Below are 13,947 nucleotides of genomic sequence, written 5' to 3'. Positions count from 1 at the left end.
ACTGGAGAAACGAAGCGTCTTATTACCAACTATAAAAGTTAGATAAGCACGAACGTCTGGCACCTTTGTTTTGGAGTTTTCTAAAGCAAACTGAGGACAGAATTCATTCAGCAAAGAAAAAATATTCTTTATATAAAATCAATTGTATTTGTGGTTATTGAGAGGAGAAAGAGGACAGCTGGTTTAAGCTTTGAGGATCAATTCTGGTCATTTTGTAGCATATCTGTTACTCCTGTATCTATTAGTTGGAAGAGGTTTTTTTTTTTAAATCTGGGGTTTTTTTGGTTTGTTTTTGTGTGTCATTGGACACACGCGGATGTTTTAAAATTTATGAATCATTTCCATATTTGTTGTGTTTGTGGCTCGCGTTACCCCAGGCTGGCCAGCGGTAGCCTGTTCACACTGTTTTCTTCATTCTTTTGCTTTGGCCTGTCATTCTTTGAGCATTTTCTTACTCCTGGCACAGTAAGATATCCCAGGCCTAGAATCAGCTTTTTTGCTAAGAGTGCTAGATTCTTTTAAATAATTATGTTTTTTAAGCCTGAATGCTAGATGAGTTCACTGGTTTTGGATTGTTTTTTTCCCCAATAAGCGGACTTTTTATTTCCAACAGAATTGTTTACTAAAGCATATTTTCCATTTATAGCTCTGTTCTTAGGAAACACATCGAATACTATGTAAAACCCATACTGTCATTTTCCAGTTCCCTTATAGTTTGTCTGTGAAATAGTTTTCCAGCCTCTCTTTGCTTATCTCCATGCTATAGATGAGCTCGATAAAGGACAGAAATGGTATGGACCTAACAGAAGCAGAAGATGTTAAGAAGAGATGGCAAGAATACACAGAAGAACTGTACAAAAAAGATCTTCATGACCCAGATAATCACGATGGTGTGATACTGACCTAGAGCCAAACATCCTGGAATGTGAAGTCAAGTGGACCTTAGAAAGCATCACTATGAACAAAGCTAGTGGAGGTGATGGAATTCCAGTTAAGCTATTCCAAATCCTGAAAGATGATGTTGTGAAAGTGCTGCACTCAATAGGCCAGCAAATTTGGAAAACTCAGCAGTGGCCACAGGACTGGAAAAGGTCCGTTTTCATTCCAATCCCAAAGAAAGGCAATGCCAAAGAATGCTCAAACTACCGCACAATTGCACTCATCTCACACGCTAGTAAAGGAATGCTCAAAATTCTCCAAGCCAGGCTTCAGCAATATGTGAACCGTGAACTTCCTGATGTTCAAGCTGGTTTTAGAAAAGGCAGAGGAACCAGAGATCAAATTGCCAACATCCGCTGGATCATAGAAAAAGCAAGAGAGTTCCAGAAAAACATCTATTTCTGCTTTATTGACTATGCCAAAGCCTTTGACTGTGTGGATCACAATCAACTGTGGAAAATTCTGAAAGAGATGGGAATACCAGACCACCTGATCTGCCTCTTGAGAAATTTGTATGCAGGTCAGGAAGCAACAGTTAGCACTGGACACGGAACAACAGACTGGTTCCAAATAGGAAAAGGAGTTCGTCAGGGCTGTATATTGTCACCCTGTTTATTTAACTTATATGCAGAGTACATCATGAGAAACGCTGGACTGGAAGAAACACAAACTGGAATCAAGATTGCCAGGAGAAATATCAATAACCTCAGATATGCAGATGACACCACCCTTATGGCAGAAAGTGAAGAGGATCTAAAAAGCCTCTTGATGAAAGTGGAGGAGGAGAGTGAAAAAGTTGGCTTAAACTCAACATTCAGAAAACTAAGATCATGGCATCCGGTCCCACCACTTCATGGGAAATAGATGGGGTAACAGTGGAAACAATGTCAGACTTTATTTTTCTGGGCTCCAAAATCACTGCAGATGGTGACTGCAGCCATGAAATTAAAAGACGCTTACTCCTTGGAAGGAAAGTTATGACCAACCTAGACAGCATATTCAAAAACAGAGATATTACTTTGCCAACAAAGGTCCGTCTAGTCAAGGCTATGGTTTTTCCTGTGGTCATGTATGGATGTGAGAGTTGGACTGTGAAGAAGGTTGAGCACCGAAGAATTGATGCTTTTGAACTTTGGTGTTGGAGAAGACCAACACCAAAGAGAGTCCCTTGGACTGCAAGGAGATCCAACCAGTCCATTCTGAAGGAAATCAGCCCTGGAATTTCTTTGGAACCAATGATGCTAAAGCTGAAACTCTAGTACTTTGGCCACCTCATGAGAAGAGTTGACTCATTGGAAAAGACTCTGATGCTGGGAGGGATTAGGGGCAGGAGGAGAAGGGGACGACAGAAGTTGAGATGCCTGATGGCATCACTGACTCGATGGACGTGAGTCTGGGTGAACTCTGGGAGTTGGTGATGGACAGGGAGACCTGGCGTGCTGCGATTCATGGGGTTGCAAAGAGTCGTACACGACTGAGCGACTGATCTGATCTGATGCTATAGTCTAGTCACAGTCCTCAGGTTCTCAAATGGGTTTACTTTTTCTCATAATTTTCTTCTGCCAGAAACTGCCCCTCATAGCAAATTCTAGTTATCTTTATGTTTTACTCTGTCTTTGAAAGTGTCCAGAATTCTTTTAGGCATTACTGAATCTCACCTACTTAATCATTTAACAATATTTTTGGTCTATCAAGATACACAATAATATTCTCATCAATCGTTTGTAGTTCTCTTTTTACTGATATGTAATATGTGGAAACTAGTAGCCAGGACATGGAAGCAACCTAGATGTTTATCAGCAGATGAATGGATAAGAACGCAGTGGTACATATGCACAATGGAGTATTACTCGGCCATTAAAAAGAATACATTTGAATTAGTTCTAATGAGGTGGTTGAAACTGGAGCCTATTATATGGAGTGAAGTAACCCAGAAAGAAAAACACCAATACAGTATACTAACACATATATATGGAATTTAGAAAGATGGTAACGATAACCCTGTATGCGAGACAGCAAAAGAGACACAGATGTATAGAACAGTCTTTTGGACTCTGTGGGAGAGGGCGAGGGTGGGATGATTTGGGAGAATGGCATTGAAACATGTATAATATCATATATGAAACGAATTGCCAGTCTGGGTTCGATGCAGGATACAGAGTGCTCTCAGGACTGGTGCACTGGGATGACCCAGAGGGATGGTACGGGGAGGGAGGTGGGAGGGGGGTTCAGGATGGGGAACACATGTACACCCGTGGCAGATTCATGTTGATATATGGCAAAACCAATACAATATTGTAAAGTAATTAGCCTCTAATTAAAATAAATAAATCTATATTAAAAAAAAAGAATGAATACCTAAATGAGTGGTGTACTCTGTTCTTTGTGAGCAGAGAAAAAGTCATCTGCTGTTCAGTTTGGTTCATCTGCACATAATCTACTGCCTGTCTGTATAGATTTGCTTCTTCTAGACATTTTGTATAAATTCAATCATCCAATATGAGGCCTTTTGTGCCTGGCTTGTGGCATGTTTGCCAGATTCATCCATGTTATAACGTTAATCTATTAGTACTTCATTTCTTTTTATAGCTGAACACTATTGTATGATATGAATATAGCACATTTTCTCTGTCCATTCATGGTATTATGGGCATCTGGATTATTTCTACCTTTTGGCTATTGCTATTCTGAATATTCATGTGCAAATTTTGTATGGACATAGGTTTTTCAGTTCCCTGGAGTACATACTTAGGAGTGGAATTGCTGGGTTATGTGTTCACTATATGTTGTAACTGTAATATATTGTGTTTGAATCCATGAACATGGGATATCTGTCTGTTTACTTAAGTCTTTAGTTTTCTTTAATGATATTTGACAATTTTCAGTGAATATCTTGCACTTTTTTGTTTAAAATTATTCCTACATATTTTAAATGTTTTCATAATTTTATTTTTTCTTTATCATTAGTGCATAGAGTACCAGTGATTTGTTAAATATTAATAATGTATCCTGCAACATTGCTATAGTTGTTTGTTAGTTTTTTGGTTGATTTTTTTTAGGATCTATGTACGTGGTTATGTCAACTGTGAATACGTATCCTTTCTTGCCAATCTGGATTCCTTTTTGTCTCTTTTTCCTTGCCCGAGTTCCCTGGCTGAGACATGTCATACAGTGTCGAACAGAAGTGATGAGAGCATAAATCCCAGTTTTGTTCCTGAACTTAAGAGTGGTGTAATTCATTTGTTCACCATTCAGTACCACGTTAGTTGTAGCGTTTTTTGGTAGATGATCTTGAGTTAGTCAGTTTTGATGATCTTTTCAAATAGGCAACTTTTGAGTTTGTTGATTTTGGCTATTTTTCCTCATTGTTTATACTCTAGTTTTTAATTTCCTTCTCTCTGCTTGTATTGGGTTTTGTTTGTTCTTCTTTTTCTTGTTTCTTAACGTGGATAGTTAGGTTGTTGATTTATTTGAAGTATTTCTTCTTTTTAAAAATAGAGATTTTATAGCTGTAACTTTTCCTCTCACCACTGCTTTAGCTCCTTATAACTTTTTTTTTTTTTGCTCGTAACTTTTGATATACATTTCAGTACACATTCTTAGCCTTGTTTTGGGATGCAGTTAATTCAGTTGAAAAAAGTTTCACATTTTGTGCTTCACTTTTGAGTAGGTTCGAACAGATCTTAGTCTGTGGCTAATTCTTCTCCGCTGCTGAGACCGACCTTTCTGCACAGTCTGGCCCTGGGTGAGCACTGACTTGTGCTGTTCCTTCTAATCTTTTCTGCATGTTCCTATATTACCATTGTGTAGTGCCTTCACACATCAGCTTGATCAATAATTAGCTGAATGCGCCCTGCCTTCCCTCTGCAGATCTTCAGTTCTCTGTATGTGTAGGTTTCTCCTCTCCGTAATCTGTCCTCCAAGTTCCAGCTGCCTGGTCTTTACATGGTCTCATTTTGTCTCAAGTCAGGGACTCTGTTCCTCTCCTGCTACCTCCCCGCACTTTGTTAACCTGTCTGACAATTGTCTCAATCAGATCACTTTCTTAGTCTGATGTCCTGTGTCTTAAAAATTGTTATTTCATGTATGTTGTTGGTTTTTTAGTTTTACACGGGTAAGAGTAAATCCCTGTCTCTCCATCATGTAACTTTTGAATTAGTCAGGCATTTGGAATATACATATACATATATTACTCTGTGTGTGTGTGTGTTGTGACTAAAGTTCAGGGATTCGTTATAGGGATTTGGTCTTATACTTCAGTAGGAGCTTTTCATCCAGTCTCTGTAAAGTGTTATCGTTGCATCTAATGTTGGAACTTGAAAGCTACAGGGTAGGCAGTTGAGATGTGAGAAAGGGTGTAAATTAGGGAGAACTGGATGGAACCCACAAGCATGGGCTGGAGCCCTGAGGACAGATGGAGTCCTCTGAATGTTTTCATTGTCTTACCTGAGGACCCGGAGAGGGGCTGGTGGTGCTTTCTGTAGAAGCCTGTTTCTTCCTCAGCTGCTTATATGTATACAGTTGGACCAGGAGTCACGAAAACCCCTTGACTGTGGAGAGGGGAGTTTGTTGCTGCTTTATGACAATCAGATGATCCCAATGATAATACCTGTGAGCCCCGATTGCTCCACTTCCGCCCCCTGTTTTCCGCCCCCAGACTCTCTCCTGGTGGTTTATAATTGGTACATCTTGAGAGTGGAATTCTAGTAAGTGTGGTTTGGCTTATCCACGTTGTCATGTTGCAGAGCCGCCAGACTCTACCCCTGGCCATCTGTGCACGTGTACACGTCGTCTTCATCTGCGTCCAATCTCTCACCAAGACAGAAGGAGTGCTCTGCCTCTGCCTGTCGTGGTGCGCAGAGCAGTAGACAACCAGCACCGCCCGCCCCTGAGGAGGACCCACGGGCCAGTCTTAGGGGCATAGTCATTCTTCTTTCTAATTCACATTTTCTCTTTGCAGTCTGTAACTGAAATAATGAGTTGTAAAGCTAACATTTGCTAACATATCTTATTTTAGATAAGAGAATTATAAAAGGGAAAGGAAGTAATCCAGAATTTTGTTATTATTTCAAAAATTCCTGAGTGTTTCTTATTTCAGTTGGTTCACTTAGTTCATTTTATTGTAAATTGTTATAGGAAAATAAGTCACCCAGAACTCTTATTAATCGACACTTGTGCGTCTCTTCAGTGCAGCAGTAATTGATGGTGATGATTATCTCCCTGAAGCACTCTGTGTTTTTGATATGCCTGCTGAATCATTAAATAAAGATTAAATTCTGTTCTATAAAATTTTATTATTAAATACATTCTATTGTGCTCTAATTTTTTGTTTAATTATGTTCATCAAAAGACATTTAACTATGTGTGAACCTTGATGTAACACACAGATTACCCTTATCTGCATATATCTTGTGGTGGTGTGTTCAATTCAGATAATTGTATCATTCTGAAATCTCAGTTTGGGGCTTTTGTTTATAAATAGCTCAATACGCTTTGGTTTGGATAGGCATATTAAATTGGTAGGATCAGTTTCAGTTCATTTTCACATAAATTGCAACTTGAATATTCTTGTTTGCCAAATAATATTTTGAAAGTAATAAATTTAAAAATTCCCCAGCCCCCAATTACCATTAGACCATAAGTGCCTTTAGTAAGCCCTGGAAATAGCACTTTTGAACAGTTTAGCAGTACACTCTGGCAACTCAGCTAATGGAAATTACCAGTGAATATTTCTTATTGAGTATTAGATCATGTGTGAGCCTTGGAAGTGGCTGTCTGCTGGTCCCGGCGGGCTCAGCCTTTTCTGATTTCCTCTAAGACAGGGCTAGAGGAGGACTGGTTACCACCCCTCACTGACGTGGCTGCATTTGATATTATTGCATTGTCAGTTTACACAAAATATCCTGGAAGAAATTTGAAGACAAATTACACGTAAAAATAGAAGTCCCCATTTTGGTGAATTTATTGATTGCTGTTTTATTCCTTGACATAAACACCCTCATGTATTATAGCTCTTACCCATTTAATCAATAAAGACAATATCAGAATTATATGCTTGGATAGGAAGAGACTCTTAATTTATTAATAGCAATCATTTATCGAGGCTTACTGCATTTCGGACACTACTGAGTGACTGAACTGGACTGAACTTCATTTCTTGCATTTCTAGGCACTTTACTATAGGCTTCTGTATACTGTTTATAGAAATAATTCCATTGCTATATTTAATTCCATTATACCTCAGTTTTTTTATTTGGAAATAGATTAGTAATGCCATATATCTGATAATTCTTGGCAAACATTTGTTACCCTATTTGGCATAAAGTATTCATGCTCCAAAATGGTATATTTTCTTAGTTTTTGTTCCTTACTCCTTGCATAGACTATGACGGAGAAAGTCTTCATGGTTTGGAAGGGTGACCTGGGATTCAGGGCGTCCATTCTCCATGGAAAGCTCCCGTGCTTGCGCTCTCACTGGCTTCCTCCCGCTCCAGTCGTCCTCATCACTGTAAAGCCAGCCGCCAGCTCCTGAGGGCGCGCTGGGCTCCCAGCAACCCCAGGGAGAGATGGCTCGCCCATCACCGCATGGCTAGACCCTTCCCCGGGTCTGATGCCCTCCAGGCCTCTGGCTGCGCTTTCCCCCAGGGCACTGCATGTATTGGGATTTCTGTTGACCACATTAGCAGTTTCCTTTCCTGGGATAATACCCTACAGTAACAGGAGGTCTCACCCTTGTTGAGGAGTTGAGGTATGAATAGCTTAAAGGGCTGCTCCGTGTGGACTCTTTGAAAGTTTTCAATTGTGTACCATATGGTCAGTGTCTTCTTTCTCACTCACCCTTCCTTCCTATCACACTGTGTCCACTTGAACGTGTCTGATCTTGTTTGTTTTTGCTTCCTTTTCTATGTATCCTTTTGTTGGTTATAGCAGGCTTCCTTCTACAGTTTATGACCAATACAGTTGTTTACTAAATTCATTGTATTTTTTTTCACAATTTAGGTATCAGTGATTTCATTTTGCTTTACATTTCATTGTTGTGAACTGAATCAAGGTCAAGTCACTGTTAATTTCAGAGCCTAGATTAGACCAGGTTTTTGACTTTCGATTTTAGCATTTTAAGACTATCTTGCTGATACACTTAGTTGTACAGCAGAAACTAATCAAAGCAACTAAACTCTAATTTAAAAAAAAAAGTTCTGCTTACCTGTGTTGTTTTTTGAATTCAGAAATAAAATACCTTTCATTATGATTTTCTTTACTTATTTTAGCAGGTAACTTTTTAGTTTAAAAAAAAAAAAAAAGAAAACAGATGCATCAGACGTGTGAAATAAGGCCCAATACCTGATTATAATTTATAAGATAAAGAATGACAGGATGGTTTAGTGACCAAGCTTAAAGCTCAACATTCAGAAAACGAAGATCACGGCATCTGGTCCCATCACTTCATAGGAAATAGATGGGGAAACAGTGGAAACAGTGTCAGACTTTATTTTTCTGGGCTCCAAAATCACTGCAGATGGTGACTGCAGCTATGAAATTAAAAGACCTTGGAAGGAAAGTTATGACCAACCTAGATAGCATATTGAAAAGCAGAGACATTACTTTGCCAACAAAGGTTCGTCTAGTCAAGGCTATGGTTTTTCCTGTGGTCATGTATGGATGTGAGAGTTGGACTGTGAAGAAAGCTGAGCGCCAAAGAATTGATGCTTTTGAACTGTGGTGTTGGAGAAGACTCTTAAGAGTCCCTTGGACTGCAAGGAGATCCAACCAGTCCATTCTAAAGGAGATCAGTCCTGGGTATTCTTTGGAAGGAATGATGCTAAAGCTGAAACTCCAGTACTTTGGCCACCTCATGCAAAGAGTTGACTCATTGGAAAAGACTCTGATGCTGGGAGGGATTGGGGGCAGGAGGAGACGGGGACGACAGAGGATGAGATGGCTGGATGGCATCATGGACTCGATGGGCGTGAGTTTGAGTGAACTCTGGGAGATGGTGATGGACAGGGAGGCCTGGCGTGCTGCACTTCATGGGGTCGCAAAGAGTCGGACACAACTGAGCAACTGAACTGAACTGAACTGAACAGTGTGTGGGCTCTGACCAGACAGCCTGTGCTCAAATCCCGACTCTGCCCTTTACTAGCTGTGCAATCTCGGGGAGTTACTTAAAGTATACTTAAAGCGCCTCATGTTTTCCATCCATCAATTAGATTGTTTTAAGGGTTAAGTAAATTGGTAGGTTCAGAACAGAGGTTTATAATCTCCCTCTCTACAAACAGCTAAAATATACAAAACAAAAAAATGCCCAAATATGTGATTGCTTTCAGAATGATTAAGAATGTAGTTAGTTGAAAGTCTTCAGTGTAATATTTGAGAAGGCATTGGCACCCCACTTCAGTACTCTTGCCTGGAAAATCCCATGGACAGAGGAGACTGGTAGGCTGTAGTCCATGGGGTCATGAAGAGTCGGACATGACTAAAGGGACTTAGCAGCAGCAGCAGCAGCAATGTAATATTACATTGAAGATGATGCCGTGAAAGTGCTGCACTCAATATGCCAGCAAATTTAGAAAACTCAGCAGTGGCCACAGGACTGGAAAAGGTCAGTTTTTATTCCAATCCTAAAGAAAGGCAATGCCAAAGAATGCTCAAAGTACTGCACAATTGCACTCATCTCACAAAGTAATGCTCAAAATCCTCCAAGCCAGGCTTCAATAGTATGTGAACCGTGAACTTCCAGATGTTCAAGCTGGATTTAGAAAAGACAGAGGAACCAGAGACCAAATTGCCAACATCTGTTGGACCATTGAAAGGGCAAGAGAGTTTCAGAAAAATATCTACTTCTGCTTTATTGACTATGTGAAAGCTTTTGACTGTGTGGATCACAGCAAACTGGAAAATTCTGAAAGGGATGGGAATACCAGACCTGCCTCCTGAGAAATCTGTATGCAGGTCATGAAGCAACAGTGAGAACCGTGCATGGAACAACAGACTGGTTCCATATTGGGAGAGGAGTACGTCAGGGCTGTATAGTGTCACCATGCTTGTTTAACTTATATGCAGAGTACATCACGGGAAATGCCAGGCTGGATGAAGCACAAGCTGGATCAAGATTGCTAGGAGAAATATCAATAACCTCACATGTGCAGATGACACCAATCGTATGGCAGAGGGCGAAGAACTAAAGAGCCTGTTGATGAAAGTGAAAGAGGAGAGTGAAAAAGTTGGCTTAAAGCTCAACATTCAGAAAACTAAGATCATGGCATCTGGTCCCATCACTTCATGGCAAATAGATGGGGAAACAATAGAAACAGTGACAGACTTTATTTTTGGGAGCTCCAAAATCACTACAGATGGTGACTGCAGCCATGAAATTAAAAGACGCTTACTCCTTGGAAGAAAACCTATGCCCAACCTAGACAGCATATTAAACAGCAGAGACACCACTTTGCCAACAAAGGTCCGTCTAGTTAAGGCTATGGTTTTTCCAGTAATCATGTATGGATGTGAGAGTTGGACTATAAAGAAAGCTGAACGCAGAAGAATTGATGCTTTTGAACCGTGGTGTTGGAGAAGACTCTTGAGAGTCCCTTGGACTGCAAGGAGGTCCAAACAGTCCATCCTAAAGGAAATCAGTCGTGAATATTCATTAGAAGGACTGATGCTGAAGCTGAAACTCCAACACTTTGGCCAGCTGATGTGAAGAACTGACTCCTTGGAAAAGACCCTGATGCTGGGAAAGATTGAAGGCAGGAGGAGAAGGGGATGACAGAGGATGAAATGGCTGAATGGCATCACCGACTCAATGGACATGAGTTTGAGTGAACTCTGGGCGTTGGTGATGGACAGGGAAGCCTGGCCTGCTGTAGTTCATGGGGTTGCAAAGAGCTGGAGACTTACTGAGTGACTGAACTGAATGTAATAGTAAGGTCTTTGGGATATAGTATTTATAGTTTTGACAATACTAATAATTGCGATAATTGAGCAGATAAACTCCAGAAATAAAGGGGTGAGAACCCGCTGAAGTCTCCCCTTGCTCCTTTGTGCTGGGGTGGCGTGTGAGTGAGTGTGTGTGTTTGTGCAGCACCTCACAGTGTCTCGGGAACACTGTTTCTGATTGCTGAAAGTAATATTTTATAAAATCTAAGAACTCACTGCTGGTTCTTGGACACAGAGTGCTTACTTTTGAAAGAGTTATGACACTTAGAAAAGTTTTTCTTTCTTGTGAATGAACCAAGGTTTTCCAAGTTTTGTTTCTTTATGGGGAATTTCAATAAACATAATATTTATTTTCATGAAGAATCAGAGACATTTAAGAAAATAACAATTATAATGTTAAATGTTAAAGGATTCTTGGTAGTTTTAAATTTGGGGATGTTGACAATTTGTTTTTGAATGGAGTTTCTTTATGTAAAATATAAGGGTAAACACATAAAATTTGTAAGTAGTCAGTTCTATGTGATAATTATAACCATAAAGACAATAGCATTCTGAGAAATTCTACCTGAAGATACTTGAGAAACAATGAAAGTCATACTTGGTTTGGCTTAGCAATGACTTGGTAAGATAGTTTGAGAAATGTAATTTTTAAGTGTTATTTAATACCTGTTCACTTCTGAATTTTGGAGTAAGCAAATATCATAGAACCGTATATTTTTCCTTTACTTTCAAGGTAAATTTTTTGACAGATTTGAATTCATTTGAAGTTCAGGTTTTTCTATATTCCTGTAAGTTAGTGTGCTTATTTATAGATAAGACAAATGGATGAGAAAATTTTTTCCGCCAAGTCATGGTTAAACAGCATAATTGGAAGGTACTTAGAAATATATCGACAGTGGTATATAATGTATTTCATTTTATGTATTATGTAGATGAAGATTTAGTATTTCATTTAGATTCTCAAAATATTGTACAGTGAATTTTACATTATTACACTAATATTAGCATGATCTTGATTTCTGACACTGAGTGTACAATATTTTATTTTATCTTGATTTTGTTTATAATAAAAGCAACATAATTTATCTTAGTTGACTATTGTTTTAATAATGATCAGCATCTTTATATTTATTTCTGAGCATAATTATACTTGTTAACTGATCGTACATATTTATTTTTGTCTGATCTGCTTTACAGGTCATTGATTTTTAGTTTGTACCCTCATTATATGATAAATATTTTCTTTTTAAATATTATAGCACTTTTCTAATCTCAATGAATTAAAAGAAAAATCTGTCCTGTATCAACTACTTGGTTTTTCCCTTTTAGAAAGCGTCATACTCATTTGTAACAGTATTGATTGTACTATACCAATTTTATTTGTGAACACTTTTATTTCTGTAGTATGTCCTTTTTCTTTTTCCTTGTTTCCCATGAGGGTATAATCTTTCATTAGTCAGGAGGTGTGGAATGGTGGAAAGAGCTCTGTAGAAAGGTCACCAGGCATGAATCCTACTTTTGCATTTTCAGCTCCTTTGCCACATTTTCTTGAAAAAGTCAAAGTCACTTATCTTCTGTGAGCCTCAATTCCCTCTTCTCTCAGCTTGAGCCGATAATGCCTCCACCAGTTACTCATTCAGTAACGTGGAGCCATTGAGGAAACATAAAAATGCTGGGTAAAGTGTGAAACATCATTTTGCTTTAAAAAATTTGCTCATTGTAGAAATACAAAGAGTATAAATAATCTAAAACTAAATCTCATTCAGAGTGAATTTGTCTGATACTTGCTTTTCTTTGCATATATTTGTATCTGTCTGAATACAAAAATGTACTTATATCTATATGGGATTACATTGTGTACATACTTTTATCCCTTTTAAGTCTAACATCGTCTGAGAAATATTCTGTACTTCTTATTGATCAGAATATTTAGATCATGCTGCTATTATTGCACAATACAGTGTTTTCACATTTTTGTCAGAATTTTAATTTTTTGGCCTTAGTTTAAGATTCTTTCCTGAGGGTGCATCGAGAAGGTAGGAATAGCTAGTTCAGAATGAAGACTGAAGACTAATATTTATTTGCTTAAGATTTGGTGCTTTATTCAATTCAGAAAGGAAGCATAAAATGTTTATGCGCTGAGCTGCAGTATGAACGTGTTTTTAGGAAGGTTGCGTGATGGTGGTATATGGGGTGAATTCTAATGGAGAACACCTTGAAGCTACAGCATGTCAGTAAAATGGTTTGGTCTAGGGTAACTCTGGTTGAGAGAGAGAAGCATAGTCTTGAGAGGGAGCAGTTGTGAAGAAGCACACACCTTGAAGCTACAGCATGTCAGTAAAATGGTTTGGTCTAGGGTAACTCTGGTTGAGAGAGAGAAGCATAGTCTTGAGAGGGAGCAGTTGTGAAGAAGCACACACATGAGCATGTAATTATTAAATTGGGAAGCCGGCACAGTTGTAGAATTAGGGAAGTCTGGAGCAGCCTTTTCGTGAGGGCAGATCATGACTGAGTGTTGGACATGTTTTAAAGATTTATTGGCAATTCAGACAAGAAAGAATGCCCCTGAGAAAGGTCCTGGGTGGAGATACATATCTGAGAGTCATTCACTTAGAGGTTATGCACTGAAGCCCAGGAATTGATTTATACCTTTGAAATAAGATGGTGTGTGAGTAGAAGTATCACCCGACGAGGACCAGGGGAGGAACAGCGTCAACAGCAGTGAGAAGCAGAAAGTGTTTGAAAGTGGTTGAGAAGAAAGAGCTCCAGAAGTAAGTTATTAGAGTTTGAGACAGCAATAGAAAGTTTTGCTTCTATAGATAAAATGCAGTTCATTTACAGAAATGTATTTATACACCATTTGAAAATACATTAGAAGGTATTTTAGAATAAGGAAAAGATATGACTGATTGTTACAATGAATGCTCATGTACCAAGTGTGGCCTTACGTTTGAGATCCTCGGTTTCCTTTTCAGGCAACTATCTAGTCTTTTCGCTCTTGAGAGGGCTTGGACTCAGTAATACCCCAAAACTATCCTCATAGTTAGCATTTAGGTCTTGCTTTCTCAACAC

At 38.9% G+C, this 13,947-nt stretch overlaps 1 protein-coding gene across 2 annotated transcripts in view; it reads left to right on the top strand.

Moving 5' to 3' along the window:
• Positions 1–13,947, top strand: part of ZNF407 (zinc finger protein 407) — a 385,365-nt gene that overhangs the window by 126,512 nt on the left and 244,906 nt on the right. The window lies entirely within an intron of this gene.

Source organism: Bos taurus, chromosome 24 (assembly GCF_002263795.3).
Source record: "Bos taurus isolate L1 Dominette 01449 registration number 42190680 breed Hereford chromosome 24, ARS-UCD2.0, whole genome shotgun sequence".
In the NCBI taxonomy this organism is placed as follows: Eukaryota; Metazoa; Chordata; class Mammalia; order Artiodactyla; family Bovidae; genus Bos; species Bos taurus.
This window is presented reverse-complemented; position numbering and strand designations above follow the sequence as displayed.